The following is a 19,587-nucleotide window of genomic DNA, read 5'->3' as shown; positions in this document are numbered from 1 at the left end:
GACTCAGCAACTCAAAAATATTAAAGTAGCACTATAGAGTGACACATAGTGCCTGTATTGGCATCACTGTCATTTAGTGTTTCCCAGAACTGATTTCTGAGGTTGAACCCAGGGAGAGTTGTCTCACTGAGGCTGGTGTGACAGGTATTAAAAGAAGATGGTAACTTTAAAGGTTTTATCTTTTCTCTGTCTCAAAGTAGAGAACAGAGCCCTGCTCAGCCCAAAGGGAGAGGAAAGCAAGGATTGCTCCTATTTTATTTCCTTAAAGATTAATTTCTTATGGAGATTCAGTCAAGGTGCTGAAGCTTCAGCTGCAGCTTTTAAGTTAAAAATTATGTTATGAGGCTTTCATTTATTTGGGAGATGTTTGGTTTGTGCTTGCAAACTCTTAAACAGAATAGTTTTCAGGAGCTTTTTTTCATGGTGGTTTAACCTCACTCTTGCAGATGATCTTGCAGATAGTGGTGGTTTAACCTCACTCTTGCCGATGATCATGGTAAAAAAAAAAAAAAAGTCCACTGACATTACGTATCAAAATACACCATATCGCATGATGGTGTTGGATTCCAAATACAGAATCAGTGGAAAATCATGTTTGACAGGGGTGGTGACCACTGCCACCTTTTCTACCTCAGCAATCTCTCCGGTTGGCCAAAACTGTAACTGCATAATGCTGGCTTGCTAACCAGTTACACTGAGCAAGGTGTCTTTTGGACCAATACTACTACTGAATTTATAGCATGAATCTGCTAAGATCAGGAATTCTCTCACCCAAGACAAAGAATTTGAAGTGACCAGAGCAGGGGGTTGGAAGGTATTCAGACACACATTAAAATGCCAAAAAATATTTCCTAGCTTTCCTTTCCAAAATATTTTATAAATCATTGTCATGGTTTAAACCCAGTCAGGTAACTCGTTCACTCACTCCCCCCCTTCTTTCCCTCCCCCTACTCCTGGAGGGATGGAGAGGAGAATTGAAAAGAATGCAACTCCCACGGGTTGAGATAAGAACAGTTTAGTAACTAAGGTACAATACAAATCACTGCTGCTACCACCAATAATAATAATGATAAAAGAAATAAAAAGGGAAGAGAATACATCACCTCACCACCAGCCAACCGATAACTCGCCCCCCCAAGCCCAACCAAGCACCGACCCATACCTCCTCCAACCCTGCAGTCTCCCAGCCCTTCCGGCTAACTCCCAGTTACCTCCTGGGCATGACGTGCTGTGGTATGGAATACCTCTTTGGTCAGTTTGGGTCAGGTGTCCTGTCTCTGCTTCCTCCTGGCTTCCCCTCTTCCCTGGCAAAGTCCTTGGCAAAACCAAAACATCATTGTTATCAGCTCTGTTCCCAAGCCGAAAGTCAAAACACTGCACTGCACCAGCTGCCAAGAAGGAGAAACATGACTGCTACTGCTGAACCCAGGACAATCATAAATAACAAACCCCAACAACATGTAGTTTCACAAAGAAGAATAATTCTTCATCTTACACAAGGGAAGGGAATTAATTCTGGCCACTGGAAAAGCCAATGTCAGAATTAAAGCCTACAACTGGTAGTACTAGCTTCTAAACCAGAAAGCAGCCAATTAGATTTTGCCTAATTGTCAGTCTAAATCAGCCATTAATGACTTCTCCAACTCCCATTTCTTTACTGCAGCAAGATAAAAATCCAAATGTGAGAGGCAAGAAAATGCTTGTGCTGGGACTCACAAAATCTGAAAAACAAGTTGTTTTCAAAAACTGTTTTTCTTCTTAGATGTGATGGAGACAGCTGCCCTTGGAAAAACACAGACAGACAGATGGATAGGGAATACTTTTGCTATGAACTGAACCAAACATATATCTTAATAGTCTTAGATCTCCCATTGTAAAAGAAGAGAAATGGAACAGGACAAGTAATGAAATAAATTTCCCCAAGATTATCCTCTTGAGGGACAGGGAGGAAAATGCTGAAGGGATTTCTACATCTACCTGCTTAGTTGCTCTTAGAGGAGGCTCCTAGTCATCTTGACCTCTTCTAAAGCATCTGTCTGGGTATCCCTGGGGACATGAGGAAGTGGTGCTGTGGGCCAGAGCCAGAACACAGTTCCAGCCTTCCCTGTGCTGCCATTACCTGCAGAAGTCGTAAACGGCTGTGACCCCATGGAAGCCAGGAGGCTGGGAGTGGAAACAGCGACTTCCCGCAGAAACAAGAGTATCCAGTCACAGATCTCTTCACAACAGAGAGGCTATGAAGGCCTCCTGCTGACTTAAAGGCTAATTAGACTGGAAACTGTTGGCAGGTCTTTACAGGAGCTGTGCTGCAGGGACTGTTCAGTCATTTCAGTGCTCCTAATACCGAGACTTGACATATAGTACCTGCAGAAATGTTTATGGCATTGCTCTGGATCCCTTTCTTTCCTCCCTATTCACATATCAACGTGACTATTGCATGTAACATTTATTCTTGTTTCCAGACGTCTGCTGCACCTGAGCGCAAAGGAAGACAGATCTGCCCCTATACAGCTATTGTTTTGCAACTGTTATCAGCAAGTTTAACTGGTTAAGTTAAGGAGCACAGTTCAGCTCCCTGTGCTCTCACAGGTGGGCCAGCAAACATAATGAGAGCTGATACAAAATATCTCAACCGATTGTGCCAGGCAAGAGTTGCTGCAGCAGATTTTTAGGGTGACTGTTTGTATTCATGCGAAGGCTCCCAAAGCGTTGCTGAAGTGACAGCCTGTTTCTTTAAGAACTGCTGCTACAGAAGGTTACAACACAGTGATACAAGAGAATTGCTCCAACTCCCTACATGTTTGATTTCTTGAACTATCAGTAGAAATGCTCCATCTGCCTCTTCCCATCTGTACTGCACGTTTTGGCAAGACAACATGCCAAAACTTCTCCTTTCCTCTATCTCCCTCCTACCCCTTAGGCCCTTATCCTTCTTTCCCCTCTAGCTCTCCTCTTTCTTCAGAAACACTGGGGAGAAAAAAAAAGTCTAATGCAGGGTTACTGTTTCTTTTGTTTTACTTCTGATTATCCTGGAGGGAGATGAACCTTATCTTCCCACTCTGCCCTGCAACAATCACATGGGTTACAAGATTCAAAGGGTCTGGCCTGTGATGGAAGCAGGATGACTCCCAAAGAGAAAGATTATGTCATCTTTTAGATGCAGGGATTCCCTGGAAAGAAAACCAAAGTTAGGAGGAAACTTGGGCCACAAGGCCAGAGGGAGAGGAGATTGATGGAGCTGAGCCCAGGAAGCGAGAGGAAGCCCTGTAGGGTCAGTCTTCTACTGACAAGGGAGAGATGGGGGTTAGCACTGTTGCCCTTCGTGTCTCCAGTGTTGCTGGTAACCTCAAGTATCCTGGCCCCTGGTGCTCTCTCAACAACAGCAGCAGCAGTCTGAATTTGCATGGCTGTGCTACAGGCAGAGAAAAACCATAGCCAGTTTGATGTTCCAAAATCTGCTGCTGGAGGCAGATACTTACTCTGTCCATGTAGCCAGCTAGCTGTCTGAATGAATTCCTCCAGTATGAATACTTCAGGACTCCCTTTGGGTTTTATTCTCATATAGTCTTCTGACTACTGCATGCTAGTGGGTATATCTGCTAATCCTAAAGTTATCACTTTTTCTATCACTATCACAAGAGCATTTGTTTGTCTGGATTGTTTTGGCCTGACAGGCCAGTCAGAAGACTGATTTAAGACTGAGTTTTCTAAAAATCTGTGAATGTTTTTGAAAAATCCCAGAATCCTGCTGGGTTTGTATTTTTCATTTTTACACAACTCAGGCACCTAGCAGAGAGCATAAAAAAAAAAAAAAATAAATAAAAAAATGTTACTTTTCCTGACACAACCATCAAACAAATAATGAACAATCAAAGCAAAGTGATTACAAGCAACCCAGAGGCAGAAAACAATTCAATAGAGCAGTTCAGATGAACTGTCACAAGCAAGGATAGCAATCACAGCCAAAGCTCTAAACCCTTAAAAATGGCCCAGTGGCACACACCAGGTAGTCCTGCAGGGAGTCTGACCTGTAAGAGCTTTTAAAGCTCCTTCCTCTTCCAGATTACATCCAATAAATCTTTTGAGAACATACTTGTATATGAATATGAGTAGCTGTAATGAAAAATTTCATATGCTTGCAGTTATGCATGTGCTTAAGTACTGGATCCACTATGTAAATGTGAGCAAGATTAAGCATTTAACAGAAGGTAGCTGCAAAGAGTAGAATGAGCAGGAGGCGCAAATCTTCTACCCTAGAATTCCTGAAGCATGCACGGTATTTAATTGATGGTTATATTTTCTCAACCCTATTCTCTCTCTCTCCCTCCCTGTTCCTCTGCCAACATGAAAAACTCACACACAGAGAATCTCACTGTGTCTCAATCTGAATCCACGACTAGAAGCAATATGGGACAGTGTTTAGCTATTAAAAAAAAAACAACAAAAAAACAAACAAACAAACAAAAAAAACCAAAAAACAAACAAAACACAAAGAGATGTGAAAGCAATTTCAGTGGGCTTTTAGTTAAGAATTAACATAGTTTTCTCTCAGAAGAGCAAGTAACTATGTTTAACACAGGTCTAGCACCAGCTTTGCCATGTCCATGTCCCTACAGGCAGCCTAGCTGCAGGGCACTTGGATCCCAGTTCAGGAGTGAGAGCAGCCACCATGTCATGGTGGATATTGCTCCCATAAGAAGGTGCTTGAGTTGTTTCTCCTCCAGCTGGTTGCTTCTGGGACTATGACCGAGCAGTAGCATGTGTACCATAAGGTGTCGTTTCCATGCATGAGTACGCAACAAGTCACTAGTCAGTCTTGTTACACCAGGGCGTAACAGCCTGCTACTTCTATAAGTTCTCCTCTCCCAGTTGCTCCCTGGCATGTTCACACCCTGGTTAAGACACTGGTGTTCAGCAGTACTGCCTGGTCTAGCTTAAGTTCTCTGAACCCAGCGGTTTTTGAGACTGGCACATGAGGCTGCTAATCATCCTAAATCAGGAAAAAGTTATAAATGGCGGTGTTTGCTTAAGGCTTGGCTGTGTGTGTCTTTAGTGTACCAAGTGTTTTGGACATGATTCTCTTACAGATGCCTGGCGCATGTTCCTACAATGTTTCACAGCTGCGGTTTCATCACAAGAACTCCCAATTGCATGAAGCGCACACTGGGTTTTTAAGGCAGTGCCCTTTGCTTCTAATAGTTATTGATTCCCTGAATGCAGGGGAATATGGATTCAATTAGCTGGTCGTAGCACTGTAGTTCAGGGCTTTTCACCATTTCCAGTACATAAGCTTCTTTTTTCAAGGTTTATATAACATAAACATAAAAGTTCATCCTGCATTAAAGTTCACATTCAAGGTTCTTTTACAGATGATTAGTTCATAGCATGCACTAATTACTTTTATTATATTAGAAGCACTGCTTGCAGCAAACATGAAGTGAGTTTCCAATAAAATTTCTTGAAGATGTGCATTTCCACTCAAGGCAGTGCTAAGCAGCCATATTCATAAGAAATCATTTTTCTGATAGGATGAAAAATTGCTCACTGACACTTCTGCAAGCACTGTGGACTGCCGCTCCAGAGTACAAAAATTCCCTGCTGCACAGAATGGAAATATCTAATAGCCACTGAAATCAATGCCGCTTTAATGTAGGTCACCCCAGTGTTTTTGATCAAACTACTTGCTGTTGTATCTTTTCTCCAGAAATATTCACTTTTGCAGGTTTCCTCCTTCATTCTCCAGCAGCAGTTAGGCACCAGTGCTCTAGCAAAATCTTCAGGCAGTGCTTATGCACAGTGTTATCTGAGCTTTAGAAGAGGAGGCATCTCCCCACCTGAGGAAAGGACTGCCACGTGCACACCTTCAGTCTTTGACTGCACTACAGCCTACAGGGATCTCACTGCTGGCTTTGCAGTGTCTCTGGCACATAACTCTCCCACTCCCCAAATGTGTATTTTTGCTTCCTTTGCACTCACTCCAGCATCACTTTGAAGCCAGGTCTAGAGAACGGTCAGCCCTGTGGCCACTGACAACTGCACTGGCTAATGCAGTAGTCTCCTCCATGGCCATGATACACCATCTAAAAAGGCAGCTTATTCGGCAGGCTCTCACATTTGTAAGTCAGCTTGGAACACAGCAATATCTTTCCAGCAAAACAAGGACTTCTAGATGGAAGTTCCTCCTGAACTAGGGCTCAGCGGCAACCGTGAGATGGTGATGCTCAGGGGGACAATATCTTGCTTGGAACTCATTGGAGGCTGTGATCCAAAAACCTTTTGGCTCTCAGTGAAGGAAGACACTGCCAACCAGCTGACTGATGATGTAACAGCACTGTGAGAGCCAGACAGCCCTGGCTTTCTTGCTCCAACTAAGCCAGGAACTCAGCAGAGCTGCTGCTTCTCATCATGGGAGAATAATGCTTTTGTAAGAGATGCTGCTAACTTCCCCTGCTGTTGTGGTCCCAGATTGGAGCAGTCAGCATCCCACATGACTTGCTCTGGTGGGCTTTTGTCCCCATGAGAATCAGCTGCCCTTGGCTCCCAGTTCCTGTGGAGCCTTGTTATTACCATACCAGGACAATACTTGCACCCAGTTTTCTCTCCTTCAGGGATGTTCCCTTGCTCTGTTCTTCCTCTTATTCCCCCATAAGCAGCTGATACACACTCCGTATTTCAGTGCTTGGTGTTCTTAGTATACACCATTGAGCTGCCTAGCATGGAAGGTGCAAGTTAAACATTCAGAACAGTTCAACCTGAGACCGCGTCCCATCGCACCGTCTACTCTGCCTGTGTTCATGTTTTCACCACATTCTGACAGCAAGCCAGGCTGAGGTGTGAGTATGAGGTGTGGACACCATTCCTTTTTCCATGCTACGCCCTGTTTGGCTTCCACCGGAGGGAAACCCACTGAATGGGCAGGGTGAGTTGGAGCTGGTCCTCTGAGCTGGCCAGCTTGGGGCCAGGATAGGATCACCCAGCTTGTCATGTGCCTTTCAGGATAGATGCAGCCTGAATACCTGGGTTTAAGATTTTTATTGTTTTTAAACTTTTCCGTTTCTATGATGTAATATTACTTTCAGATGCAGTATGTCTTTTACTGTATTATTCAAATACATCAACTTCTAAAACACCTAAAGTAGCACAAATACTTATAATATACTTGGAATAAGGATGGCATATTAAAACATTTACATCTCAGAAATTTTATCCTGGAGCAGGCTTGATATTATCTAAATAATTTGTTTAAGAGAACATAAAATAATTTCCTCCTTTTCCAGGGGAGATATAATATTTACAGAAATCTTATCTTCACAAATAGAATTTGTATTTTAAGCTTGCAAATTAAAATTTGCAAATTAATGAGAGTAAAGCTAAAAAAGGAATTAGGAACACGTGATCAGCAAAGGAAGAAGAAAAACCCTTCTGAAATGTACCACTATTACTATATTAGTATATGGCAATCTTATGACAGATAAATGTATAAGGACTTATTTGCCAATGCAGAACACCCTTTCTGGAACATTGATTTAAATATAGTCTTGCCTTCCTCTCTTCAGTGGATCATAACGTAGTAGTAGTATGTCCTCTGATGTCCTCTACTTTCACAGTTGATACAGGGACCCAGCTAGAAAGATTAGAGAAAACGGGTGGGAAGTATAGCAGCAGACTACAGCTATTGCCTTGATATATGCAGCAGTATAGGACCAGTGCATTTCTGGAACTGGTAAGAAATGTTATTGATGTCATGCTGGGAATACGCATCCCTGTAATCACTCAGCTATGTCTTAAGGTGACATGCATTACAGCAGCACAAGTTGTACAGGTATCATTAATGTTGAGATGCCATTTCTATGCCATGAATGGTAGACTCTCCGTTCCTTTTCTTGTATGTGTATCTGTATAGATACTAGCATAATGGCAACTATTGTTCAGATTGTCACAATATGAGCAACAGTAATGGCTATAAAGGAGCCATAATGCTGTGTCAATTAAGCAATATGAATTTTAAAAGTGCTTCAGTCTGAAGCCACATAATAGCTAGCAATCATTCAGAAGGGCTTTTAATAGCATATTACTTATATCAATCCATGTCAGCTGTCCTCAGCCCACTGTGGGATGAAGGTCTTTTTTGCAGTCTTCCTGGCTGGACGTGCACTGTATTTGGTTACTGCAGATAGTCAAGAACAGGGTGACTTTCTTCTCCAGGACTTCCCCAAGTTCTCTTTCCCAGCTGAAATGTAGGCTCATCCCCTCTTAGCATTACTGGGACCTTCACTGGTATTTATTACTTTCATCATATTTTTAAAAGGTGGACAGGTAAATATAAAGGGGTTTTTAATGCTGCCAAAGCTGCAATGTATTTTCTGTTAAGTTAGATAACTTATTAGAAGGTGCATGCTTGTAAGTAATCTGCCAAAAAGTCATCCCTTTGGCTAGGGTCTGGCAGCAGGAAAGCACTGGCTTTCCCGGCCTCACCCTGGGGGTCATCCCTGTTGCTGCCAGCGGGACCCTCATGCTGTCCTTGGGCCCTGCCACTGCCTGGCTTACTGGGCTTTGTGCAGGTTGTGTAAAACAGGCTGCAACAGACCCAGCGTTTCCACACAGATAAAGAGGGGAGCCACTTTGAATGGCAGCTGTGCATCCACCCTTGCTCCTCAGTCCTGGCACCCTCTGGGGCATGAGGACACACTCTCCAGGGCAGCAGCTTCTCTGGTTGCTTGATAAAGGATTTTTTGGTTGTTTTTTCTGCTACATTTTATTGAGATGATAATGGAGAGGTGTCGAACTTTTCTCACTGCTGCTTTCTGGATCTTCTGTCTAGTCAGCTTGTCACTCCAGGGCGTTACGTTACACCGAAGGTGAGAAGAGGCACAGTAGCTGTCACTTGCAGTTGATAGTGTTTTATGGGGTCAGTGGTTTCTAGCTCCTTCAAAAGAACCTAGAGTGACTGAATTTGGGCTTCTTCTCTGGCTCACTCTCCTCAGGCAGGGTAAAGGCAGCAGCTCTGTTAGCACTTTTGCCATGCCAGGCTTGCTGCTCTTTTCCTGCCTCCCAAAAAGCACCTCTGTGTGACTGCAAATAGTGACCAACTCATAGCAGGGGGAGAGAACTGTTTTTTGTAGCATAAGGAGATAAGCCAAGCTTAATTTTTCTCTCATGAATTACCTTTCTGTGGTATTTCTTCTCTCCATGTTGTGCTGTATATGCGACACAGTTAACTTTGAAGAAACTTCAGGTGAAGTTTGGCATTGACATCTCTCAGGCTCAGGTCAAGCTGACCCACAAAACACTGGAAAGGGTCTGACGGTGACGGGTGTTTCCAATTACTGTTCACAAAGCCCATAGAAAGCCACCATTGTCGTTTTTAGTCAAGTGCTCATGTTGCAATTCATTGTAGCATTGCATCTAGCCATGATGCTGCCCCCAAAACATTGAGGGCTGGAAAATATGTGAGCATCTGAATGTACAGCCTGTGAGTTGCTCAATAGCTGCAGCATTTTCTACAATTGCTTAAGCATGAAGAGTAACTGCTAGAGCCATAAAAATGCTTGTTTAGTTGTGTCCAAAATGGATAGTGCAGATTTTGGAATTTCTAGATTTGGAAGTTTACTTTGGGTACAGGTCTTATTCTCACTGTGCCAGGAGACAAGCCCCCAGCCTTGCATTTCCAGCACTGGGACTTCTACAACATACCTGATTTAGGGAATTACACAGAATAAGGGTGAGTGCCAGACGGAGAGTCTACTGACTACTTTCATTCCTTCCATCTAACTCAACAGGAACATTTTCTTAACCCTCGCTCATCCTACCATTTCTTTATTTTTGTTTGGCTTGTTTCCATGTTATGTTTTTCTCCCTCTTCAGCTGTTCACTACCTTCCATGCTCCCTTTCAAAGATCTCCCAGCACTCTTTAAATTTGCTGTTGTGAAGTTTCATCTGACGAATCCCACCCTCCATTTTGTTTCCCCAGAGACACATATGTTAAATGGGTTCTGATCTACAGAAAATGAGAGTTCAGACACAGAGGGGTATGAAAGACATCTAGCACATGGCTCAGCTCCACACTCTCTCCCACAGTGCAAATGCAGAGAGTGAAGTAGTCATCACAGGAGTGTGTCATGGTGAAGGAAAGATACCACAGTGTGGGCATCTCCTCACCTTCCTCTCATCCAAGTCACTAGCTGTACGTGAGCCTCCTGCTAACATCCCAACCAAGGACTGACACTGAAAGAACCAGGATTTTTCTTTACGTGGCCCAGTTAGATGCCACCTAGATACAGTAGCATGGCAACAGACTGCCTGGTAGCTGTACTAGAAATGAAGCACTAACCATTTCTCTATGTTGCTGTCTCCAAGGTAAAGTTCAATATAAGTCAGTCCCCTAACATAAGTTTGACATCAGCCTATGTCTTTGCCACATTAATTCAATTTATTACCCATTTTGATCCACACTTCGCATTCTATTTAAGATGCCAGGGGACCTGTTCATCCCTAATGACTGAGGAAGCATTTGTGTTTTATAAGCTATTTGGGACACACCATAAGGAACTAAAAGTGTCTGGTTTATTTTCATTTTTAAATTTACCATGTACCCAATTCAGATGTTATTGAAATTGATAGCTAACTTGCCAGGTACCACTGCAATTGAAATGCTTTCTGAAATTTAAGGAGCCCCATCAAAAATGCTCTCTCCCCCAAAAGAGGCCTACCAGTCTCTTCATAAGTAAAGCATGGAAAATGTTATCGGGGTGGGGAGGAAATTACAAAATGTTAGTTTGTTGTTCTGTCTTTTATCTCTAGCTAAACTTTGATCTCTAAAAAGTGTTTCTACTGTCATCCGTAAGAGTTTCCTTAGCCTTTACTCGGTGTCATATTAAAATTTTACTGGTTTACTTTGATCTTTTTCCTTCAATCTGAATTACTCTAGCTGAAGAGTTTGTATTTGCCTAAGCATAACCCCTCTTCTTTCTCTGTATATTCAGACATCTGGGTATTTCCCTGTGCTGTATTTTTGCCTACCTATCCCTGTTTATCGCTCCTTCTCTTTGTCTGTGCTCTTCTTTCCAGCTGGTATTTTGCTGTCTCAAGTATTCAGTTTGCTGCAAGTGATGGGTCTCTGGAGCACTCCCCAACCCCTCACTCCAACTATCCCATGGATTATAAAGCTGTATAGGACTATTTCCCCACCAAGGTAGGTATCAGTAACCCATTAGTGATGCTGAAGTCCATACTAATTTTTAAAATAATTTATTCATTTGGGAATGAAAGAGTGCTGTGTGTTTTGGAGTGTGAGGTATGGGATCAGTAGTGTCTGTTAGGGTGCAATGATAAAGCGAGTTTAGTAACAAACCAAGAAGTATTTCAGGCTGTTGGCTTCTTACATACTTCTGCTTTTGTGTCTGCATTGTTGCAATGTTTGTGATTACGTAGGTGTCTAGACCATGCACTTTGCCCAGCCCAACCCCAGGAAAAATGGACAGGCCATGGCAGGAGATGCATCAGAGGCACTTTATCTCAGAAGTGCAGCACATCACATATATGCAGGGCTGTGGAAGCAGCAGCATCCTTCTTAGCATACTCCCTCAGCCACCCAGCACAGAGATGATTAGAGACAGATGCGCTCCCTACATCTCCCACCCACTCACTGCTCATTTGCTCCTGAAGGGAGCAAAGAAAACATGTTTTCCTTGTCCCCATATAAATAGACCCCATTGCTGTCAAGCCCCCAACCTATGAGCACCATGCACATATGCTTGTGTACACACACTCATACTCCACCTGCTTTTTTCTGCACAAGATCCATGTTTTCAAAAAGCATTTTAAGAAATCTTCAGAGATGAAACAAGGATTGGCTAGAATGAAGTAAATTTGAATTGTGAATTTACTTATTCATAATCACACAGTTGTGAAATCATAATGCATATTATGGTCCATGCTTCTTTTCATATAGGAGTGTGCTGCCTGGCCTCAGACAGGAGGCCAGGGCAGAACTTGGAGCAGAGTATTTATCTAAGTGGATCCTCACCATGGTAGTTTCCCCTGTCATGTCTGCCAGATGATACTTGGGTGCTTAGCTAGAATTGTCTATTAGAGCTGGAGAGTTTTTTAGACAGACAGTTGTTCATTTTACATCCTAGTAATGTGCTCCTCTTGATATGACATAGATCAGTGCTCTGTGAGTGTAGGGTGATACGGTGGCGAAAAAGAAACTGCAGACTTTGCTTTCTGAGCAAACCTCAGTGTCTTGGGACAAATCTATTAATTGGTAACCTGCACCCAAATTATTCTCCTTCAGCTCCAATTTTTGTCCAGTATCATCAAACCCTTGGTAACATACTGAGAATGAAAGAAGAGTAGAAAGAAGAAGGAAAGAAATAGAAGAAAGAAGTAGAAAGAAGAAAGTAGAAAGAACTGTAGAAAGAAGAGTAAATCTTCTCCTTCCTTCCTCCCTCCCTCCCTTCCTCCCTCCCTCCCTTCCTCCCTCCCTTCCTTCCTTCTTCTTTCTACAGAAAGAACTGCAGAAGAGTTAACCTGACAGATTGTCTGAGACACACATATCCAAGGTGTCTCTCCAGCTAAGAAGACGGCGTCTCCTTTTAACTGTGCACCACCTAGCCTCCTGCTACAAAGAGCCCTTCAGGGTGCAAAGGGAATTGTGTATTATTCATTTAATGTGCCAGCTTACTGCCTCTACTAGCTATGATCTAGGCAGCTGCCCATGATACATACTAATCAGGGCTACCTGATGGTAATTCTGAAAAGTAAAATGCTATGCCCTGCAACACTGGGAATGAGCTTCACATACCATGACAGTTTTTTCTGTGCTGATGGTTTAGCTGTACAGATCTTCACATTATGACCTGCTTTGCTCCTCTTCCACTCCTTTTCCAGCCCAGGACATCTCTAACTATATGTTAGAGATGATTCCAGACTGAGAGAGAAGGGTTTTCTTTCCCAAAATGACGTCTGGGATAGACATGTCTCAGACAGATGCTATGTATGACAGCACAACAGCTCTCACCCACAGGGTTATTCTGAGCTCAGCAAATCAATGCTATCTCTGCTAAGAAGCAGGAAGACAGTCGCTACTGAGAGGAGGGGTGAAGCACTCACTGACTTGTCAGATCACATCATCTCATGAATGCATCACACAAGGCAGCCCCTCTGAAAAAGCAGTTTAACTCTGCTTCACCATCATACTGATGATGAGATGGTAATTTGGCATATCAGTACCTGATACGTTCTTTCCCTATCTATGATGTTCTTTCCCTATCTAAGCTATGGGCCCTTTAGGCCAGATGTATCTAGCTGTTGGCTGGTGTAATTTCATGATTTACCACATATTTGACGGCCATTTAACTTTGTTACTTTGTGCTGTGTCTTTTCTCTTGATACACTTCACAATGAAACTGCATCTCCATTGTTTTTTCCCCCTAGCAGGCAGACACCACAATCCAGGACAAAGACTGCTGTAGGACAAATACAGGGAGAAATGATAATTCTTTTTGCCTTAACTCCCTGCATGCGTGTTCAAAACCACAAGTAGAAAATGTGAGCGCTCTCTGCCTCAAATTTGCCTTCTCATTTCTATATACCTTCTCTTGGCTGTGATAAGCACCCCCCTCGTCCAGCTTTGCTTCTGGAGATTATGAAAGCTCTGAAGATTAGTATGTTTTCACAGCTACATAGGTATTGACAACTGTTTTCCCCCATTGACTGCAAAGGATGGGTACATCCAAAATCTGGTATTTACGCTAAAGCTTCTCATTCGCTTTCATAACACTGGCCAGGTATATCCACTGAGGATGACCAGAAAGGAAGCTTGCTGTTGCTCAAGTTTTCTAAGTTGCTCCCAAGGCATGGAAAGCATTTTCCCTGGTACTTATATGATGTCACTGATATCTAGAAGTGAAATACAAATATAACCCAAAACTAAGACCATGGGGTCACAGCCTCCTTCAGGCATCCTCCTGCTCCCGTGTGGGGTCCTCCACATACTGCAGATGGGTATCTGCTCCACTGTGGACCTTCATGGGCTGCAGGGGGACAGCCTGCCTCACCATTGTCTGCATCACAGGCTGCAGGGGCATCTCTGCATCTCTCTCCCTTCCTTCACTGACCTTGGTATCTGCAGAGCTTTGGCTCTCATATATTCTCAGTCATCTCTCCAGCTGCAATTGTTCAGCAGCTTTTTCCTCTTCTTAAACACGTTATCCCAGGGGCACTACCACCATCACTGATGGTCTTGGCCTTGGCCAGTGACAGGTCCCTCTTGAAGTCATCTAGCATGGCTCTGTCAGACATGGGGGAAGCTTTTGGCAGCTTTTCACGGAAACCACGTCGTTGCCCCCCTGCTATCAAAACCTTGCCACACAAACCCAATACAATTAGCTACTTATGTAGATGTCATAATGTGTGGAGGTATAAGGAGCACTAAACACCCCAATCTCACCAACACTCACAGACAAAGGAAAGAGAGAAAGGGTTTTTGCTGTAGAATCTTGGAGGTGAATTTCTTCCCAGAGAAAGTGAGGGTAGGATGGTGTTTGGGCTGTAGCCCTGTAAAATCATAGATTAGAAGATAGGGGCATTTCCAGGGAGTAATTTACTTCCTCTACAACCTGAATAACCTTTTGGGCATACTTTTACTTTCTGCCAGTTTTAAAGGAATTATAAGCCTTAGGTACATCCCTAAAGGTACATGGGGTAAATCCAGATTTTGCAGTTTGGTCCATAAGGAGCAGAAGTTGTGTAAATGGTAGGATGGGACTGACCAGGTGAGTCCATTAAATGAGTTTTAAAATAACTCTGCTGGGACTTCTGATGCCTTCACCAACACCAGCCAAGTCTTATTTGACTTCTAATATGGAAAGTCCGCCTCTCTCTCATTGTTTTCCAGCATATTTTGAATGCTATGCAGCACTACAGAAGGTTTCACCAAATCACTTGCCTCCTTTAGGAGGAAACCCCTTGAGATAACATTGAATTTCAGGTATCTTAGGCTCCGTCTTATCAATCCATATAAGGCATGAGAAAAGACGTAGGCAACAGAAATTCTTTGAGAATTCACTGAAGCACAAACTCTGAGCTATCCTCTGTGGGTGTTATATACCTTGCTGTATGTAAGCAAGGTGTACAGAAGTTGTATGTGGAGACTACAGTGGTTTCAAACTATCCCAAGTTTTGGCTCCCAGTTTCTATCATAATTTTTATATTATTTCTTATTAGAGTACCCTCACAGCAGACTTTTTGTCACATTTTTCACCTAACTTTGCCAAGAGCCAAGGGCAGCTAGCTTTGGCACACACACTTACAGTGCTGGATTTATCAGCAAATGCTGCCTGGCTAATGGGCTGCCACTCTTGACTGTTGGGCAGACCTTACTGCCAAATAATCACTGAAATCTCCCAGTCTCTTTCCCTGGCAGTGTTTTCAGACCTTCAGAAATCAGACCTGGATCCAAACCAGATAGCACAGAACTAAGAATGGAGGACAGATGACAGAAAGTATTTGTATTTTGCCCAGTGTTTGTCGATTTTAATTTTGTCTAAATGAAGGAATTCACTTTTCATTGTTCTGTTTTGCCTTTTTCTGAGCAGCACAAGATTGCTTTGTGGAAGGTAGTGTCACATTTTGCTACCTTAAATGGGCTTTTGTAATTAGAAAAACATTTAGGAGCTCTTCCTCCATGTGCTTCATTTACTGTTACGAATTTCAACAGAACAGAAAAGCAAGTTGCTTTGCAAAGGCTCTAACCTACAAACAAAGCGACAGATCCTCAGCTGTTACAGACAGTATGTGCCCCATTGAATTCAAGAGGTAACACCAAATCAGATCTGTGGAGAGCCTGACTCAAAAATTTCAATGCAAATCACTACAGACACAAGTTAATGCCAACCTTAGCAGTGTGTCTTAGGCACTAATCCCACATCAGAGAGGTACTGACAATCTGGCTATCCTGATAATACTGTGTAGGCAGTCCAGAGTGTAACTTTATTGTTTCACGTATAAACAAGGCTTTAAACAACTTAATTCTTCACCAATCTCTTTGATTTCACTGTAAAGAATGGCCAGACCAGCTTGACTGTGATCCCCCCAGCTCTTAGAGGCCAAGCAGGTGAGGTGAAAGGGAACAGAAGGATGCAGAAGCAAAGGAAGAGGCCCAGACATGGTGTTAATCAGTTTACTATGTGGCCTGACTGCTTCAGACTCTATAACTCGGTAACTCAATTCTTGCTTTTTGAAGAAAGGCTGTTTTAATAAAAAACATAAAATGTCTCTAAGGACAACCCAGTTTTAAAAGCATGCTACCTGGAGTTGGCTTGCCAATAACGGTTTAATGCTGATGGAAGTTTCAGAACTATGCAGAAAGCAAGACTTTCCATCTCTGCTTTCCATCATGCCTTCCTAGAAAATGTGTGTCATCTTTTCCCACAAAGACGTCTGCAATTGATTTACAAGTGATCACTTAGCAGAACGGAGCCCTGATCTTGAAAGTGCATTACTACACAAATAATGAACAATAAATGGCAGGCTTCTTAACTCTTCCAAAAGCAGGCAGAGATAATTTAGTCTTCTAAAAATTTGGACGAGATTGTGGACTGGAACACTCCATGCTGTCTCTATCCAGCCCTTTAAATGTTTATTTAAGAAGGAAAGAAAGATAATCCATTGATTAATCCCAAGAAATGGGCTCAAGGGGAATCTCAGGCCAGTGGCAGAGCTGGAGATTGGCTTACTCAGTAACTGTTAGTTAATATGGCTTAACTTGTCAGTGCCTTCATTCTCCACCAGTGAAGGGCAAACAAGAATTTGCATCTCTTTGGTACTGTCTGTCTTAAAGCTTTCACATTTTTGAAGAGCTTTGGGACTGATACATGGAAACTGTATATTGCACAGCCTTGTACAGACCTTATTGTGGTTTACTTAAAGTTTAAATAGTCCCTTTGGTGAACACATCTACAGAGATGTCACCTGTTGATACAGAAAACAGTGGTTATTCCAGGGACAGGGGAGGGAATGATAGCAAATGCTTATCAAATTAGAATATTACAGCTATACGGAATCAAAATAATGACTTTCTGTGGATGGATCCTTGCTAGTTTTATGCTCATTTGAAAATGGAAAACTTTCATTTTCCACTAATTAATTTTACTTTTTTCCCACTGTTCCTATACAAAGACAATGAAGTTTACATTTTCAAAAGTCTTCAAGGAAGATTGCTCTGGGCAACTCCCACTAACATCAAGGAGAATTGCAAAACTAAAACCTGAACACTAGAAAGTCCTGAAAATCCAGCTTAGTTATATGCCATAAAAAATAATGGCATTAATGAAAATCTTGTTAAATGCAGTAGCATGAACATAGAACTGAAAAATAGAGAAACCGAGGGGAGACACTGTCTATCATTTTGTAGGCAGACTGCTCTCATAGCTACACTTGCTTGTGCATGCTGGATGATACCTCATGCTTTCAAGGAGGCCTTAAAAAACAAAAGCAAAACAGAGATGCCTACCAACTCTGTTGCCATGGCAGCTGCAAGCATCAGGAGATAACCCAGAATTTCTAGGTTATAATGTGCATGCAACCCTATTTAAAAATCCCACAAACTAGTCCACGTTACCAGTAGATGAAGTCATCTGGTAGCCCGGTCTCAAAACTTGGAACTCAGTTGAACAAGATCTAGATCCAAGCAAGGTATGTTTCTGATATGCTGTATTCCTACATGTTAATAATACAACTGTCAAAGATGCATAATACATTTAGAACAAAAATTTTACCTACAGCTTTGTAGGCTGCCTGTGTATTCAGCTGCTGCAGTCTGCACTTGCAAGTTAGGAAGCTGAAAGATGGAGAAATCAGAAAACTGGGCACAGAGAACTCAAGATCACATGTTAGGAATCAAGAATACTGTTCTTTTGGCATCCCTCAGCTGGGTGAATGTTTTTTTCATTACTTGAGTGTCAGCTCTTCTAAAAAAAACGTTACTGACATATTCTTGCTTCCTTTCACTTCAAATCTGGGACATACCCATCCTTTCTAAGGCCTCTCTGGAAACAGAGGAGACAAGGACAAATTTTTCCTATTGCTTAGCTTCAGGTTTTCACTGTGAGGGAATTTCCTACCAGTCATTGGCATCTAGTGTTATCTTGTTAGTCTCATTGAAAGAAAAGGTATGTGGCTATCTGCATGCTAATGCTTACCTCCTACCAAAACCCTGCAGAGCACCTGATACCATCTCCAGGAGCAACTGTGGTTCTGGAGAAAAGGGGCTGCAATCCTGCCCCAGGGCACTTCAGTCTCAAAGCACTTCAATTCCCTACTACTTTGTCTCTGCATCCTCCTTGCCTGTTCAGAAAATAAGGATGGCATTTTTTTTTTCTAACTTGATGTGTGTTCTCTGCTCTTGGCTTGTCAGCAACTTTGATCAAAAGCTGTCTGCAGTGACATGTATGCATGGCATTTAGCACAACCAAGTGATTTTTCAGTTGAGTGTATCCTAGATAGGAGTGATACAACACTGGTAATAAATTATTGCATGAAGCTGATACCTCCTAGTTCCATGGGACTTAGACTTCCTTCCCCTTTCATACCTGAATAAAGAAGAGGATTTTTATCACAGGGAAGTTGAGTGCTGGTTCTGGCACTAGTGTCGTTAGTATACCTTATGCTCAATTTCATTCTCTGTTTAGGTGACTTTGCTTTCTTGTTGTTCCTTATAGAATTGTAGAATCATAGAATAGTTAGGGTTGGAAAGGACCTTAAGATCATCTAGTTCCAACCCCCCTGCCATGGGCAGGGACACCTCACACTAAACCATGTCACCCAAGGCTCTGTCTAACCTGGCCATGAGCACCGCCAGGGATGGAGCATTCACAACCTCCTTGGGCAACCCATTCCAGTGCCTCACCACCCTAACAATGCACACTGAAGCTGGCTCATGCTCATTTTCTCATCAACCAACACCCCCAAGTCCTTCTCCGCAGGGCTGCTCTGAATCTCTTCTCTGCCCAACCTGTAGCTCTGCCTGGGATTGCTCCCACCCAGGTGTAGGACCTTGCACTTGGCATGGTTAAACTTCATGAGGTTGGCATCTGCCCACCTCACAAGCGTGTCGAGGTCCCTCTGGATGGCATTCCTTCCCTCCAGGGTATCAACTGAACCACACAGCTTGGTGTCATCGGCAAACTTGCTGAGGGCGCACTCAATCCCACTGTCCATGTCAGCGACAAAGATGTTGAACAAGACCGGTCCCAACACCGATCCCTGAGGGACACCACTCGTTACTGGTCTCCAGCCGGACGTTGAGCCATTGACCACAACTCTTTGCATGCGGCCATCCAGCCAGTTCTTTATCCACCGAGTGGTCCATCCATCAAATTGATGTCTCTCCAATTTAGAGACAAGGATGTCGTGTGGGACAGTGTCGAACGCTTTGCACAAGTCCAGGTAGATGACATCAACTGCTCTACCCCTGTCCATCAGTTCTGTAGCCCCATCTTAGAAGGTCACTGAATTGGTCAGGCAGGATTTCCCCTTAGTGAAGCCATGCTGGCTGTCACCAAGCACCTTGTTGTTTTTCATGT

This window comes from Pezoporus flaviventris, unplaced genomic scaffold (genome assembly GCF_033815535.1).
Source record: "Pezoporus flaviventris isolate CSIRO_AGI_PZ_B2104156 unplaced genomic scaffold, CSIRO_AGI_Pfla_v1 ptg000015l, whole genome shotgun sequence".
In the NCBI taxonomy this organism is placed as follows: Eukaryota; Metazoa; Chordata; class Aves; order Psittaciformes; family Psittacidae; genus Pezoporus; species Pezoporus flaviventris.
The sequence above is the reverse complement of the archived record's forward strand: the minus strand, read 5'-3'. Positions refer to the sequence as shown.